The 17,289-nt window shown below is 49.3% G+C and overlaps 1 pseudogene; it reads right to left on the reverse strand.

The window, feature by feature from the left end:
• Positions 1-4,428: 4,428 nt before the first annotated feature.
• Positions 4,429-10,978, reverse strand: LOC127339140 (receptor like protein 24-like; annotated as a pseudogene).
• Between the last annotated feature and the right edge of the window lie 6,311 nt (positions 10,979-17,289).

Here is a 17,289-nt window from a genome sequence, read left to right on the forward strand (position 1 = left end):
CCGTCAGCTGTTGTATTTCCTTGAGCTTAGTTGGTTTCTTCATCGTCAGGATGGCTTGTATTTTCTCTGGATTTGCTTCAATTCCTCTAGCCGACACTAAGTATCAGAGGAGTTCTCCCGCAGGAACACCAAAGGAACATTTTGTCGGGTTCAGCTTGATGCGAAACTTGTCAAGGTTATCGAACGTTTCGCGGAGATCATCGATTAAGGATTGCTCTATTTTTGTCGTGATGACCACGTCGTCGATGTATACTTGGACGTTCTTTCCGATCTGAGTTGCAAGACACTTCTGCATCATCCGCTGGTATGTGGCTCCTGCGTTCTTCAACCCGAACTGCATTGTCTTGTAGCAGAACACGCCATAAGGGGTTATGAAAGCTGTTTTGACTTCATCATCTATTTTTAATCGAATCTGGTTGTAACTAGAGTATGCGTCTAGGAAGGAAAGACGTTCACAACCTGCCGTGGAATCGATAATTTGATCGATCCGAGGAAGGGGAAAGTGATCCTTTGGACAGTGTTTATTGAGACACGTGAAGTCGACGCACATGCGAATGACCTCAGTGTTTTTCTTCGGAACCGGAACTGGGTTGGCGACCCAAGTGGCTTTAGTTTTTATCTCTTTGATGAATCCAGCGTCTTCAAGGCGATGAATTTCTGATAACATAGCTTTGCGATTCGGTTCGGAGAAGCGGCGTAAGGGTTGTCGTATTGGTATTGCTCTTGGATCCAGATTCAGTGCGTGCTCGGCGAGTTCCCTGGGTACTCCTGGCATGTCAGCTGGGCACCATGCGAAGATTTCCCAGCGCTCACGGAGGAACTCGATGAGCGCGCTTTCCTATGCGCGGTCCAAGTTGGCCGCGATGGATGTTGTTTTCTTGGGGTCCGTTGGGTGGATCTGCACTTCCTTGGAGTCTTTGGAGGTGTCGAATGCTTGCTCTTGCAAGGATCTACCTCCGTCTGGCAGCACATCATGGTTGGTGGTGAGTTTTGTTGCCTCGCACTCAGCTTGCATACCGAACGACTCAGAGATTCTGTTAAAGTCCCTGTCGCATTTATCTGACAAGGCAAAACTTCCGCTGACCGTTATTGGCCCATTGGGTCCATGAATCCTCCACATAAGGTATGTGTAGTGTGGTACTGCCATGAATCTGGCATATGCGGGTTGCCCCAGGATGGCGTGGTATTGCGATGGCCAATCCATAACCTCAAACTCGAGCTTCTCCTTCCTGTAATTCTCCAATGTCCCGAACTGTACATCGAGAGCTATCTTACCCAAGGGATAATTTGGTTTCTCGGGTGTTATCCCATGAAAACGTGTGTCCGTTGGCATCAGGTTAGCCAGCGAAATATGCATTTTCCTCAACGTATCTGCGTATATTAGATTGATGCTGCTGCCTCCGTCTACGAACACTCGAGGAACCTCGTATCATTCGATATTTGCGGGTAGTACTAACGCCGAATGTCCTAGTCGTGGCACCTGGGGTGGATGATCTTTCCTGCTATATCATGTTGGCTGATCGGACCAATTGGGGTACTCGACAGTTGGCGGTGGCGACAGCACTGCCATGTTTACCTGTCGGGTAATCAGTTTCTGTTTCCGGTTCGTTGGCCTGCCCTTCTGGATCATCGTCACCGCTCCCTTTGTCTGCATGTACCCGCCACTAGAATTAGGGGGACCGGTGATCTGCAGCTGTTGTTGCGGGTTCCCGTTGTTGATTGCTGGTGGTGGTGGTGGTGGTGGTGGTACGTGCACCTCGCTTCTTAGCCCTTGTGCGTATCCTCGGTTAACTGCTTCAGTTTGCGAGTTCTCCGTGATTCTTCGCAAAGCCTGGAATGTTCGGCAGTCCTTTTGGAGGTGACCCAACTGTCTCCTTCCATCGGCGTCTATGTAAAAGTGCATCTGGCATGGACCGTTCATGATTTCCTCTGGTGACATGTTGTACCTAGATCGATTGTTCCGCCTGCTGGAACTAGGCGCATCTCTATTTTCACTTCACTGTCCATTGCCCTGCGGTAATCATCGCGGTGATTGTCGCCATTATTGCTACGGAAGCCAGCCGAAACTTGGCTGGGACCGTCGTATTCTGCAAAGTTGCGGAATCTTCGCCTGTTTTGGTTGTTGTTCCTGTTGCGATCTTCTTCGGGTGAACGGGCCCGCTTGTTATAGACGGCGTCTTCGCCGTTGGCCCATTTGTTTACTATATCCATGAGCTCCGCGACCGTTTTCGGCTTCGCTCTTCCCAATTCTTCGACTAGGTCTCTTCGACGGACGTCCCCGATGAACGCGTCGATTGCTCTCTCGTCAGACACGTGCTCAGCCGTGTTTTTTATGAGACTCCACCGCTGGATGTATGCTCTCATTGTCTCGCCTGATTTCTGCGTACAAGCTCTCAGCTGTCTATCAACTCCTCCGGCAGTTTCCTCATCCACGATCTTGCGGCTCCGCTGAGGTAGACTTGGATGCTCTGCATTGCTGTTGCTTTTGTGCCTCCAGTTAATTTTACAGTCTCCACGTATTCAACCAACCAATCCTCTGGATCTTGGAGCCCATCGAATTTTTTTGTAGTTGTCGGGTAGTTTGAAACTAGCAGGTACTCGCGTCTTGCGGACCCTACGGGTAAAGCAAGGGAGTCCGCATAACTCTTCCTCATTTTCTTCAGCTGTCTGGTGGCTTTCTCGGCCTCTATCTTCACGGCTTCTCTCTTCCCGCGCTCTATCGATTCGTGCTTGAGCTATGTTGTTCCTTGCCTCATCCTCTCTTTGGTTGTTTCGAGTTGTCACCGCTGCCTGCCAAGGGCTACGTTGCCGATGTGGTGACCTTGATCTGCGGGTCCCCACTTGACCTGGACTTCTTGCAGGTTCCTAAGTGACTTCTCTGCCAGCTATTGCTGCTCCCATAACGCCGATGCCTACCATAGCAGTTTGATATAAAGACGCTCTTGGATCACTAGGAGGTGGCCTGGTTGCCATCATGTATGCATGTGTCGCCATGTATGCTGCCTCTGGCGTTTTGGGTGTTATATTCCCTCTCGAATCTATTGACATGAAGGTCATGTCGAGATCTTGGACCAGATGCTCTCCCCGCTGATTCTCGGGTATGCCTGCCATTCGAGGTCGTGTTCTTCCTCCAGGTGCACTGTTGTTGTTTGCTGAATTCCCCGAGTGTGCACTCAGGTTAGCCCTACGTTCGCTGGATGCGTCGGCTGCAGCCTTCCTTGCATCTAACTTCTCTTATAACTTCTCCAATTCACGTCTTGTGTGGCTGAGTTTATATTGATACGCCATAAGCTCTTCTGCTGCTGCTCGCGTTGTCATTGGTTCTGCACCACTTATTGCCCTTGCAGCTCTGTCCCATGCAGCTTGGGAGAGTTGCAATTGTTCTCTTGGTTCACGTCCTTGATATTTACTTCATGTTCCTCTGGTGACATCTAAGGGATCGACAAAGGGATTTCCCAATGGGTCAAAAGCCTCCGATTGCGCATCTTCCTCTACTTCGCGACTCGACGCTGTGATCACGCATATCTGGTGACGCGTGGAGTCCGCGCTATCCTCAAGCTCGTGATTTTGAATCATCGAGTTCCTTCCACGTGGTGTTGGGTATGACGTCCGCGCGTTATGTACGGGATAGGTGACACCGTCGTATAGATCGGTGAAGATCCTCTCGTTGTCGATGAAGTGTATGTTGTTGTTGAAGTCGAAGTTGGTGAAGTTGTCGGAGTCGTTGCTCCACAGCAGATCGGTTTCGGCGGTTGACCCGAAGGTTAACCCACCGAACAGATCGGCGAGTTTGCCGCTATCAGCGGGCTTGGTGATGTGTAGCGGTGAAGTCTCCTCATCGCCTGAGTCGCTTGATGGTGTGGATGATCCTGAAGACTCTGGACTGGCCGCCGACGGTCCCGAAAAAATCGGGGCCAAAAAGCGATGCGCTCCTTCTTTTCCGACGATGAAGCGGAAACTCCCGAACGTCATGTCCATCGCTTTTCCCAGATTGGCGTATGCAGGCAAACATGCGGGAGGGTGAGGAACAAAATCGACAAGATCAGATTGGATCCGTTTACCTCCTTCCACCGCATTGCTTGCTGCCGATGATGATGATGATGCCATCGAGATCAGGACCTTGCTACCTCAAATCCCCACAGACGGCGCCAATTGACGAGGGATTAACTCGTCAATGCCTACAGATTGTAGACTTAAGGTTTCGTGGAACGTGAGGGCAAGTAGAACTCAAAGGTTGTCAGACGAACAAAGGCGTCCAACTCAAAGTAATACGATGGTTTAGGGTTTGGCAATAATCGATCCTCTCTTCGGCCTCAGCTTCGCCTTTATATAGGAGGCGAAGCCAAGGCTTTCCATGTCATACAAGTACACATACATCGGGCCAGACTGGACCTTTCCATATATTATTACAAGTGTTTCCTATATTGACTATGCTTCCTTAAGCCGCACGTCCTCCTCTTCATGGGCTTTCAAACCTTCGGATCCATGGGCCTTGAACTCCTTCGATACCTAAAAGCATAAACCAGGGATATATATACGGCATGCCCATTAGGCATACCCATGTCATCGGATGTTTGCCGCAAGTCATCGACAAGGGTCGACTCGACTTTTGTGGTGATTACCACATCGTCAATGTAGACCTGGACGTTCCTGCCAATCTGCTCTCCCAGACAATTTTGCATCATCCTCTAGTACGTAGCCCCTACGTTTTTTTAACCCGAAAGGCATTGTCTGGTAGCAGTATACACTGTATGGTGTGATAAAAGCTGTCTTGTCCTAATCCTCCTCTTTGAGCCTTATTTGGTGGTACCCTGAATATGCGTCCAAGAAGGAAAGACGTTCGGAGCCAGCCGTCGAGTCGATAATTTGATCGATTCGCGGGAGCGGGAAGTGATCCTTTGGGCATTGCTTGTTCAGGTTTGTGAAGTCAACACACATTCTGAGCTCATCTGTATTTTTCTTTGGCACGAGTACTGGGTTAGATACCCAAGTCGTGTTGTGTACCTCCCGGATGAACTTTGCGTCCTCCAAGCGATGAAGTTCTTTCCCAATACCTTTACGCTTCGGCTCCGCAAACCGACGAAGGGACTGCCTTCCTGGTTTTGCGCCGGGGTATATATTGAGTGCGTGCTCGGCGAGTTCCCTGGGAACACCTGGCATGTGCGCTGGACACCAGGAAAATATTTCCCAGCTCTCACGGAGGAACTTGATGAGCGCACTTTCTTATGCGACATCGAGGTTTGTAGCCACGGTTGTCGTTATCTTCGGGTCCGATGGATGGATCTGGACGGCTTTTGTGTCAGTCAAGGAGTCGAAAGCCTGCTCTGGCAGGGATCGTCTTACCTCGGGTGATACGTCGTGGTCCGTGTACTCTTGCAGCTGCCTGTATTCTGCCTGCATCCCAAAGGATTCTGACAGTTTATGAAATTCCATGTCACATGCGTCGGACCGTGCGAAATTTCCCTTGACTGCGATGACTCCGTTTGGTCCTGGCATTTTTAGCACCAGATAAGTATGATGCGACACCATCATGAACCGAGAATATGCGGGTCGCCCCAATATTGCATGGTACTGCGATGGCCAGTCTATCACTTCGAACTCTATCTTTTCTTTTCTGAAATTCTCCGGTGTTCCGAAGATCACCTCGAGCATTATCTTTCCCATGCGAATCTCTGACTTTCCCGGGACTATGCCGTGGAATCCAATATCCAAGGGTACCAGGTTTGTCATGGAGATATTCATTGCACTCAAGGTTTTCGCATATATCTAGTTGATAGAACTGCCCGCATCAAAGAACACTTTGCTGCAATCATATCCGCCAATTCTAGCGTCGACGATCAGGGCCGAGTGGCCTGGTCGAGGGACTTTGACTGGATGATCTTCCCGGCCGAACCCGATATACTGTTCGGACCAGTCGAGGTACTCGATTGTCGGTTGTGGTGACTGAATCGCCAAATTGACTCGTCGCATGATTAACTTCTGAGTTCTATTTGACGGGCGCCCTTTCTAAATAAAGTTGACCGATCCTCTAGGTAGGGGCAATCCATCCTGCTGATTATTGTGATTGGTTGGAGCCGCCTGAATTGCTAGTGTTGGGCTCAGGTCCGTTGGCGGTGGAGGAGGAGCGTGAAGCGCAAGCTGTCCAGGCACCCCGGTGAACCCTCTGTTTCTTCGCATCACTCTGAAGCGAACTAAAATCTCCCTGAAGAAAAGTTCGGCGTTCCTTCATGAGATGGTTCGATTGCCTTTTTACTTCAGAGTCGGTGTAAAAATGCATATTGCAGGGCCCGTTGAGGATTTGGTCTGGCGTTTGATCATATTCCCGCTGGATCCGAGGCCTGGATCGATACATCTGCCTGCTAGATCCCGATTCATCTCTGTTGTTCCCGCAGTATCCACTGTAGTGGTAACTTTATCCTCGATCATCTCTATTGGTGAAACCAGCCGCCACTTGGTTGGGTCTGTCGTAATCATCATAGCCGCGTCCTGTTCGCCGCTTGCGGTCGTTGTTGCGCATGTAGCGATCCTCGTCGGGTGATCGCCATCTCTTGTTTTTTCCTGCGTCTTCACCATCAGCCCATTTATTGGCTATATCCATCATATCAGAAATTGTTCTGGGTTTAACTCTTCCCAGCTCTTCAACAAGGTCCTGACGGCGCAACCCATTGTTAAAAGCATCGATTGCTCGCTCGTCGGAGATATTTTCGGCTGAGTTTTTAATGGTGCTCCACCGCTGGATGTATGCCCTGATTGGTTCTCCTGCCTTCTGTGTACATGACCGCAACTCTTCGATAGAGGCCGATCGATTTGCGGTAGAATGGAAGTTGCGGATGAATTCCTCTTTCAGCTCTTCCCAGTAACCGATGGATCCCTCAGGTAGCTTCCGCAGCCAAGACCATGCGGATCCACCTAGGTGTAGCTGCAAACTCTACATGGCTATGCCTTTCGAGCGACCCTGTACTTTTATTGTCTGAAGGTAATCATCTAGCCACGCCTCGGGTTCTTGCAAACCATCATACTTCTGCATGTCGCTAGGCAGTTTGAAACCTGCGGGTACGGGAGTCTTGCGAACCCGTCGGGTAAAGCAACTCGCCCCGCTAAGTTCATGATCATCATCGTAATCGTAATCATTGGCTTAAAACTCCCTTCGCTGCTCTCGCGCAGATCGAGCTCTATCGACCCGCTGCTGGGCGATATTATTCCGAGCATCCTGTCCTTGATTATGGGCTCTAGGCTGCCATGGTGTTCGAGTTTCCACCTCCTGCTGGGGATTATTCGGTTGCCGTGGAGCTGGATTTGCTGGGGGAGTATTATCTTTTTCCATCAGCTTCGCGCCTACCATGCCTAAACCCGCGAGAGCGCAGCGATGCGCGCTTAGTCTCGGATCGTCGGGTGTAGGTGTTGTGGCCAACAGATATGTCTGGCAAGCCAAGAGTGCTGCTTCTGGTGTCTTCAGCTGCATGTTTCCCCTCGAGTCCATCGACATGAAAGACGAGCCAAGATCTTGGACCAAGTTTTGCCGTTGATCTGCGGGGACAACACTTAACCTAGATGTCGACTTCTGCTATCGACGCCTTCCTTCAGCGCTTGCTCCTCCTGTGGAACTTAACTGCATCCGTCGGAGACTTGACGCGTTGGCTGCTTCTTTGCGGGCATCCAAATCTCTCTTCATCTTGAGCAACTCGCATTTTTGTCGATGAAGTAGGTACTGATAAGCCATGAGCTCGTCGCGATATGCATCATCTCCCATGAGGAAATTTCCGGCGAATACCTCGCGGACTTTGTCCCACACAGCCTGGGGGATCTGAAGTACGGTCCACTATGCACTATGCGAACTTTCGGCATGGGCTCCGCTGGTGTTGCCACCATTAAGATTCTCGCCTTCCGCACCGGGTGGCTATTGTCGCCGCTGCCGATGAGCTTCACCGTTTCCCCCGGGTGGTGGTTGGTGTTGATCACCGTTTGCAACAAGTGGGCGATGTTCCCTTGCCCTTCTCTCGTTTTCTGCTCGCTTCATCCTTCGTTGAAGACGCGCGGGATCTATCCGCGGGTTACCATTGGAGTCATTATCTGTCCGCTCGCCTTCGTCCTCATCATGATCTTCTCCATCTACCTCTTGGTTTAAACGAACCATGTAAACCAGATGACATGCTAGGTAATTCTAATTAGTGCGATAACCAAGTTGTGAGTCAACTTTACTGGTGTCCAAGCTGACGCTATTGTAGTTGAGCGTGTCGTTGAAGGAATCCTCGAGTTCTTCGTCTTCGAGTTCCTCATCCGAAGATGAATTTTTGCCGGAGCCAAAGGAGACACCGTCGAATAGATCGGTGAGATCCCCCAAGCTTGCCGCGGAGCCGATGTTACCCCGGACCATGGTCGGCGAGTTTACCTCGCTTGTAGATCTGACGGAGGATGTTGATGACGTTGCTGCTGATGCGGATTCTTCTGCCGACGAATCCGAGTAGATCGGATCCGAAAGGCGTAGAGTCCCTTGAGGCCCGACGCGGAAGTCGACGCTTCCGATCGCCAGATCCACCCTTCGGCCAAAGTTGTTTTTAGCCGGGAGAAGGGAGGGCGGGTGCGGCAAAAAATGGACTGAACCGAAACGCACCTGACCACCCGATACCGTCGAATTGTTGTTTGATGAGGGAGTCGTCAGATCCATGCTTCCAGCGCGCAAGCTTCCCACTGACGGCGCCAATTGACAAGGGGGAACCTCGGCAATGGCCATGGTTATGGACTTAGGGTTTCGGGGAAAAGAGTGCGCTAGTAGATCTGCAGACTTGTCAGACGAACTAGGCATCCGACGTATATTTTCGTGGAGTAAAAGAATCGCCGAGATTGTATTCAAAACTAGGGTTTACAAGTTTGCGTAGTACAAGAGCTTCTGGATACCCTCCCCGGTGGCTCCTCCTAGTCCTTATATAGTGGGCTAGGTCTCAGAGTCCACATCCGGGGAGGTTACAGTGTTTATGTCGGTTTACCCGATTCGATTACAACTTGCCTAAAACTCTATGTACTTCCCGAGCCTGTACTTCTTCTGGGCCTCTTGGGTTGTCGCGGATTCCTTCTTGGACCTTTATCTAGGGATGACAATATTGAATACCCAATTCAGTATACCCATGTCAGCTGCTCTCCAGGGAGATAGAGGGGATTGGGGAGAGGAGACGCTGTAGTGGACTGGGGGAGGAGACGCGCATCGGATACGGCCAGGTCAGGTCACGGGCACGAGTTCACGCGCGGGACGGCAGCGAGCTGGAGCAGCGGCGGCTCCATGTGCGAGGAAGGAACTGGGGCGGGGCGCATGCCGGGAGGCGCCCACGAGCGAGGTGCGGCGGAGGCGTCGGGACCATGGAGGCACGCACGAGCGGTGATTGGGGAGGAGAGAGGCCGGGGATTGGGGGCTAGGGTTCGACGAGCGGAGGGATATTTGTGACCGGCTCAATCTTTGTGCACCCCATAAATGCACTGGAAAAGAATACATCAGGGGATGACATGTGGGACCGGGTACAATGGTAAGTGCAGGCAGCAAAATACCTTTGTACTGCTCACGAGGGAAAAACCGACTTATCGCAAACCGACGGCCGAGATGCGCCGAGGGACCACGATCTGACGGCCACAATCGTCTGTGAGAGCCCCATGGGGGTGCACCATATATACCCTTTGGATGCATAACTCTTTCCAGCAATGCATGCTTGCACTTGAAACTTGGAAGCATTCTCCAACAACCATATCAGGTCAGGTGTTGACGCTGCAGACTCTCCCTCGCATGAGTCCGGTAGACAGATGGTTTCTATTGGTGATGGGGTTGCTAAGTCTGGGTTGTTGCCAACGGTGTCCGGAGCTGTCGTCGCTAGAAAGGTTTGCGACTTTCTCGCCACCTTGGTTGTTGCCTTCACTGGATCCGCAGTTTATTGACGGGTGCCTCCCAATGTCGTGGCCTATCTTTTTCGGCGATGCGTTGGGGTGTCGTGTTCGAGTGTTTGTTAGTGTCACTCTGTGGTCTATGTCTATGTGGGTGTTATGTTTGTGTGAGCTTGGCCTGGTTGTTGTAGGTTTTCGTCCAATTTTCTCCTAAAAACTGAGCAACCCCTTCTTAATTAATGGATGAGATAAATCTTTTGCCTCCGTTTCAAAAAAAAAAAACAGGTCCGCGGAGCTCTTGCAGATTTAACAAACCATTTGCCGATCTGGCCCCATCTCACTAGAATGGCAGCTGCGAATCCAATGCCGAAGCCCAACCCGACAAAGAGAAACAATATGACATCCACGGGAGAGGACTTCTCCGCATGTGTCGCATTTGGTGGAGCAGGGGAAACTTCGCATGGGTTGGACAATGGGGGTCCACACAGCCCCAAATTCCCTTCAAATGAACTGTTTTGGAATGTTGAAAATTGACCTGACCGAGGTATCCTTCCCGCCAGCTGATTGTTGCTCAACTTCAAGATACCAAGAAAGCTGAGATTTGTTAGCTCCTCTGGTATATCAAGTTCGTTCTGAGACAAGTCTAGTGATTCTAGTAGAGTCATCCCTCCAAATTCTCGCGGAATAACACTGGTGAAGGCATTGCGAGACATGTTTTAGTACGAGTAGTGAAATAAGCTTCCCAAGTGATTCACGAATGGTACCATCAAATGAATTATCTGACAGGTCAATTAACGTCAAAGTTGTCAAGATCTTATCAAATGACCTATAGACGCTTTTATAAGTTATTGTCACACTATCTTGATAGCTTCTCCCGTTTTCAGCTCTAACAATTTCACCTGTGGTATTGGGGTCTGCCATCATTGATTTTAACCCCTCAAACCACTTTGGACTCAAATGACCAGAATATTTGTTCCAGGCAAGATCAATAATCTGCAGGCTAGAGAAGTATTCTACAGATTTGTGATCCATGTGAAGATAACCACCCAACGAGCAATAGAATTGGTTGGATCTCAAGATAAGGACACTAAGTCTGGGAAGCTTCCCCAACCATGATGGAAACGTACCTTCCATGTTATTATTTCCGAAGTCAAGGAACTCCAGCTGCAGGCACTCGGTAAGTGTCTTTGGAAGCTTCCCTTTAATCTTATTGTTTTTCAAGTCTAATGTTTAAAGCAGATATCGATCTTTGATATTGTTAGGCAGCACACCTTCAAATTGATTATCCCGCAAACTTAACACGCAAATGTTACCATCTTCTATTAGACATGAAGGTATGTGGCTTTGTGCCCACTGAAGTTATTAAATGATAAGTCAAGGTCGGTGATACTTGAATCACAAACAGAGTTAGGTATATGTATAGTAATGTTGTTCCTAGAAACTCTAAACCCATAGCCAAGATACAGGGTGAAGTTTGGAAGCACTGAAAAGAAACTGTTGTTGGAATCCTGAAGGTCATTGGAACTGAGATCGAGATATCGCAACTGACTAAAAGGGAGATCATAAGAATTAAGCTTCAAAATTGATGATTTTAATTTGCAGCATATTTTACCTTATGTTTTTGCACTAGTAGCGATAGGATTTTAGCATTTTACCGCGCTTGCACGCACCTTTTGTGTTTGTTTTAGCAGGATTCCAGATTCGGAAGACCCATTTGGAAAGGAGACTTAGCACGCCTTTTTATGTAGAAATACGGAAATTAAAGACTACAAAAGCCTCCAAAATAATTATTTACGCACCTGGGTGGAAGAGCTTCACGAAGAGAAGCTCCAGGGAGTTTAACCAGCATCAATACGGGTAGAGCCCACCCGTATCGGATGCCTATATGGCCTGTCGGTGGCCTCGCCCCTTTAAATAGTTCCGCCCCATGAAGACGGATCACGGATTAGAGATCCAGAGACACCAAAATTCGCAGAAACCTCACCTTCGGAAGGGATTTGGACGGGGAACAAGCACATGGGCATCGATCCTCGAGACTACGAAGATCGTTGGAGGATTGGGTGTCATCTTCATCATCACCGCAACATCTCCATCAACATCACCATTTTCACCTTATTCCTTCATACATCTTGTTGTAATCTCTAAACCTATTGTGGATTTACACAAATACTCATCCATTAATCATACCATTATTCATACCATGATGATGATGTTCATTACCTCTATGAGTGAGTAGTTTCCCTTGTTCTTAGGGAGTCATGGGGAAACCGTAGAAACTCTATGTCTTGAATAAAGATGATTTATACTTTTCATTCATGATTGTGTGTATTATATAACTCTCGCGATGTTATATGTTGTGCACCCAGTAACACTTGCCTACGGAACGGGAGGGGGAACTACGCTTGGCTAGAGGGTGTTGTTGAAGGTGCTAAGTGACATGTCGCATTGGATCTTCACGAACAGCCGGAGAACTTGTCGTTACTCGCATCAACTCAACGTCCTATTCCATGAAGAAGCAAAATGCTACAACAAACATCGGATGCACAACTTACTACTACAGCAAAAGAATCGGCATGATCAAGATATGATATGCATGGCATGGCAACGATGGTGCAATGCAACTTATCCAATTTAATCGAAATCGGAATCCCGACAAACAATTATTAGGTTCGAGTGATTTATCTACCAGCAATATTAAATGTTGATTAGCATGGCAAGACATGGCACATGTGAGCTACACAATTTAAATGAAACCGGGATGAGATAACATTCCTGCACATTCCATATTTAATATTAGGTGATTCACTATTTACCCGAAACCACATACGCAATGCAAGCATGGTGATTGATGCAACAAGATAAATGACATTTAGAAAATAGGGCTCATGGTTGCTTTCTCACATTTTGGGTCCAAGAGATATCTCTGGATTCGGGTTCGGAGAGCAAGAAGATGAAGCCGGGGTCTCGGTCTTTGGATCCATGAAGGAGAACTTGATGGTCTAGCTTCGGTTGTCGGTGGCGAACTTAGTTCGGCGTCGGGGCCTTCTGTTCGATCTTGGAAGCTGGTGGACACCTTGATGCGGCCAGACCTTCCATCTTGTTGGAGACGAGCATGTTCTATGTCTTCAGATGGTTATCATCTTGCCATCGCCACACCAACACCATGACATCGGAGAGATGAGCTGAAATGAAACATGGGGAGTGGCCCACGCCAAACACCACACCACAGAACCAACATCACGACGTGCACATCCAACCGAACCAACATGGAGCTGGTAGAGGCCAAGGACGAAGGGGTTCACCGGGGTCTCGGGGACGTGCGCGGACGAGCAGAAAGCGCACGGACGAGCAGAGAGCGCGCAAGGGTCGAAGGAGGCCGCGCGGGCAACACCGTGACGAGCTCGAGGACTGTCGCGGCTAGAGACGAGGGAGGCTCGGGGACGAGGCAAGCCGCGCGCTCGCGCAGAGGAGCACCACGGAGTCGCCTACCGAACGGAGCAGAGCAGTGGGCTAGGCCAGAGACGAAGGGGACGCGCGCAGCGCTAGGACGAAGCAGGGAGGAGACGGGGCAAGGACGGAGATGGGCCGGCGGCGAGCTGCGGGACGCCGGGGGCGAGGTGCCATCTGGGAAGGAGGACGCGGAGCTAGGCGAAGGAAGAGGTGGCGCCGGCCAGAGTGGAGCAGGGGAAGATGGAGAGGACAAGCGGCCAGAGAGACGCGTCGGGGTCGGGGTCTGCGTGCGGGGGGGGGGGGGGGGGAGTGATGAGAGGTATGAGGACCGGAATAGAAAAGAAAAAGAAGACATTGATCTCGGTGAAAGAAGACTGGTGGCATGGGGGGTGGATGGAAAACGGCCAGGGGAGACCGGTTGGAGTAGCTAGGGTTTCGGCTGGGGGGGTCTGATGGGCTGCCGGCTGGGCCTTGTGCTGGGCCAGGCCGGTTGGGAGTCTCTTCCCCTTTAAAAAACATTTTATTTTATTATTTTCCTGTTTTGTTTTAAAACGATTTTCAAATAGATTTTATGAACAGAAAATAAGCAAGAAATATATTTTAATTTGTGATAAAAAGAGAGAGGTTAATTTTAGCAATAAAATAGGGTTTAGTAAAAAAAAATATGGACGAGAATATGCATGATGCCATGATGATGCACAAAAAGAAAAACACCAGGCAAATCTAATAGGAGTATTTTTCTGGGCCGTTACAATGAGGTCGGCGGCGAAGTACGACTACATCATCCACGTTTCGGGGGGAGCGTTAACCGCTTTCGGTATACGAGGGTTCATCACCAAAACTCTCTCCATTACAATATTACTCATAGATAGATTTGGGCAATCGATGCACACTAGTTAATTTTTTTTATTTTCTGCTGCGAACCCCTTCAATTACTTCTAACAGCAAACACACTACAGCATGCCTATCTATTCAGTACAACCTATGTGCACTGTTCACTCACTGAGAACATAACTCATCTGCCATGTTCACTCACAGCAAGCACACAACCTATGTGTGCTATTCACACTATGTGTGCAGATCACACCATAACAAGATTACATTCAGGCTAACAGTCGTTACCTTCTCCATCACTTTCTTTGACTGATAGATTATTGTTAGAAAGACTCAAATAAATGAGATATCCCAACCTCAAAAACAAGGAAACATTCACCGAACCCACCAAGTTATTACAGCCAATATAGAGATAAACCAAACTTGTGAGTTGAAAGATTTTTTTCAAGAAAATGCATAGGACCTTTGCGTCTCATTCATTGAAAAGATAGGGTATTTTACAAGCCTCTTAGGAGAAATGGATTACAAGGAGTTCAAAAAAACTCCTAATGTAGTCCCATGTCGTCGGCAGGGCATCGCAAAGGCATAGGACACTGGCCTGAGACCAGAGGGACACTTCTTCCTTGATCTTGATCATCAGATTGGTTGAAAGGACATGAAGCCCCCATGTGTGGTTTTGGTAATTGATGACAATCCCTATGGACTAATGGTTGTGTTGAGATTCTCTCTTAGGTCATGTCCATAGGCAATGCTTGAGCCATATGGTGGTCTCAAGGTTGCAAGACAAAGAAGATCAAGTGCAATGAAGAAAACGGTTGAAGACGGTGTCGAAGAGGGATGGTGACGGTGTAGAAGATGAAGAGGGACGAAGACGGTGAAGAAGGTGGATGAAGATGGTGGCGTGTATGATGGAGAAGGTAGATAAAGATGGTGGCATGTACATTGTTGAAGAAGGATGAAGACGGAGCTTGCCGCCTCGAGTGGAACGCGCAAGGCCAAGGTTTGTGCTCGGTAGGATAGTTGGTCGCATCGCCGGAGAGAGGTCAAACCTTGCATGCATTGCATCGTGTTTCTTGGTTGTTGTTGGTTCTTATCCATGAGATGTTTTAGAGCTTGTGTTCATTCTCATGACAAGCTCTAGAACATCGGAAATGGATTCCGGATGCATCTCATGTTGCGTGTTCGAGTTGGATGATTTTCCCGGTTTACCGCGTTGAGAGGTTCCACCTCTATTTTCATAAGAAAATCATCCCCCACTTGTTTCCATATTTTCACTTTTTGTAGGGATAGCTCTTGTCGTCCTCTTTCCAACAAAATTGGTTTCGTCCCAATCGGAGTTCCCAATCTTGAGTTATTGCATTTCTCGTATCGCAGTTCCAGCATGCCCGGTAGTACCGGTACCAATAGCGGTAGTACCGCTATCCCTACTGGTACCGGTATCAGATACCGCTCTGACTTTGCACGAGGAAAGGCTTGCAGTAGGCATTGCGGTACCTTAACTATACCAGAAGCGGTAGTACCGCTCCCAAGCGGCACTACCGCCTTGGTACCGCCGAGGTACCGTAATTCCCGATACGGCACTACCGCCCTAGTACCGCTGAGGTACCGGGGAAGTGTCCGGGGCTCGCAGAGACCCTTACGGTACCTGAGCGGTACCGGAAGCGGTAGTACCGCTTGAGCCCCACGTGTCAGATCTGCAGGCCAGACTAAGTCCCAGAGCGGTAGTACCGCTCCCATGAGCGGTAGTACCGGTTGTGCGGGAACTGCACATAACGGTTGGATTTTGGGGCCCCTATAAAAGGGGGCCTTCTTCCCCAGCCCAAGTTAGCTCTTCCACATCTATTCTCTCTCCTCCATTGTTGACCTTGAAGAGCTCGTTCATCCACTCGACCCCCCCACTATTTGTTGCATCTTTTTTGGGGAAAGGAGAGAGGAGATCTAGATCTAGTGCTCCACCAAGTGAATTCCTCTCCATGTGAGGGGATCTTGCTAGATCTTGATCTTGGAGTAATTTGGTGTTCCTCCTCCTATTTGTTCTTCCTCCATTATTACCCCAATAGCTTTTGTAGCTTTGTTGGAATTTGGGAGAGAAGAACTTGGGCATCTTAGTGGTGTTCTTAGCCATTGCATTAGGTGCATCGGTTTGGGTTCTCTCCGGGGTTTCGGTCTCCTGTGAGTTCGTGTGTGTGTTCCCTCTAGGGTTCTTGGAACCCTAGAGGGTTTGTTGATCTTAGTGGTGTTGTAGCCCTCATGGCCTTGTAGCCTTTGTGGCGTTGTAGCCTTTGTGGCCTTGTCGCCTTTGTGGCGTGGTAGCCTTTGTGGCGTTGTCGCCTTTGTGGCGTTGGAGCCTTTGTGGTCTTGTTGCGTGTGTGGCGTGTTGTAGCCTTTGTGGCCTTGTACTTGAGAGCCTCTGGTGTTGTGGAGTTTGCCTCAAGCTTGATACTTGGGTGTTTCCCCCAAGCTTGTACGGGTTCGGTGACCACTCTCAAGGGTTCCTTAGTGGATCGAGGCTTTCCCTTTGGTGGGAAAGGCTCGAGGAGAATACGGTGGCCCTAGCGGCTTATTGGAGTGCCTTGTGCCTCCACACCGCTCCAACGGAGAGTACCACCCGAAAGGGTGTGAACTTCGGGAAAACATCGTCGTCTCCTCGTGCACCGGTTACTTCTCAACCCGAGCTCCTTTACCTATGTGCTTTACATTGTGATAGCCTTCGTGCTTGATGTTCTATATCTAGTTTGCTATCAGCTTGTTGCTTATCTTGCTTAGCATAGGTTGTTGGTGCACATAGGCAAACCGTGCTTAACAAGTAAAACATAGTTTTATTCCGCCTTGTTAAGCACTCAAGTAGAATTTTTTATAGCTCACCTATTCACCACCACCCCTCCCCCCCCACTCTAGGCGACATTCTTGTACATTCATTGGTGACAGAGGGGCGTGTGCCCTCAAACACACAATCATTTTGGTGCTTCCAAAGCATCCAAGGCAGTAGCAGTGCCGTCGATCCGAGACCCCTGCGAAGGGGTTTGGGGGTACTAAGTTTTGCACTCAAGAGCCAGGTGAAGATGGATTCGTCTGCGTCATGCGGGGTGCGGCAAGATAGGCGCAGCCAGGCCAAAGCATCATGCCAGATTTTCTTGGCAA

The sequence above is a fragment of the Lolium perenne genome, chromosome 3 (assembly GCF_019359855.2).
Source record: "Lolium perenne isolate Kyuss_39 chromosome 3, Kyuss_2.0, whole genome shotgun sequence".
Taxonomy (NCBI): Eukaryota; Viridiplantae; Streptophyta; class Magnoliopsida; order Poales; family Poaceae; genus Lolium; species Lolium perenne.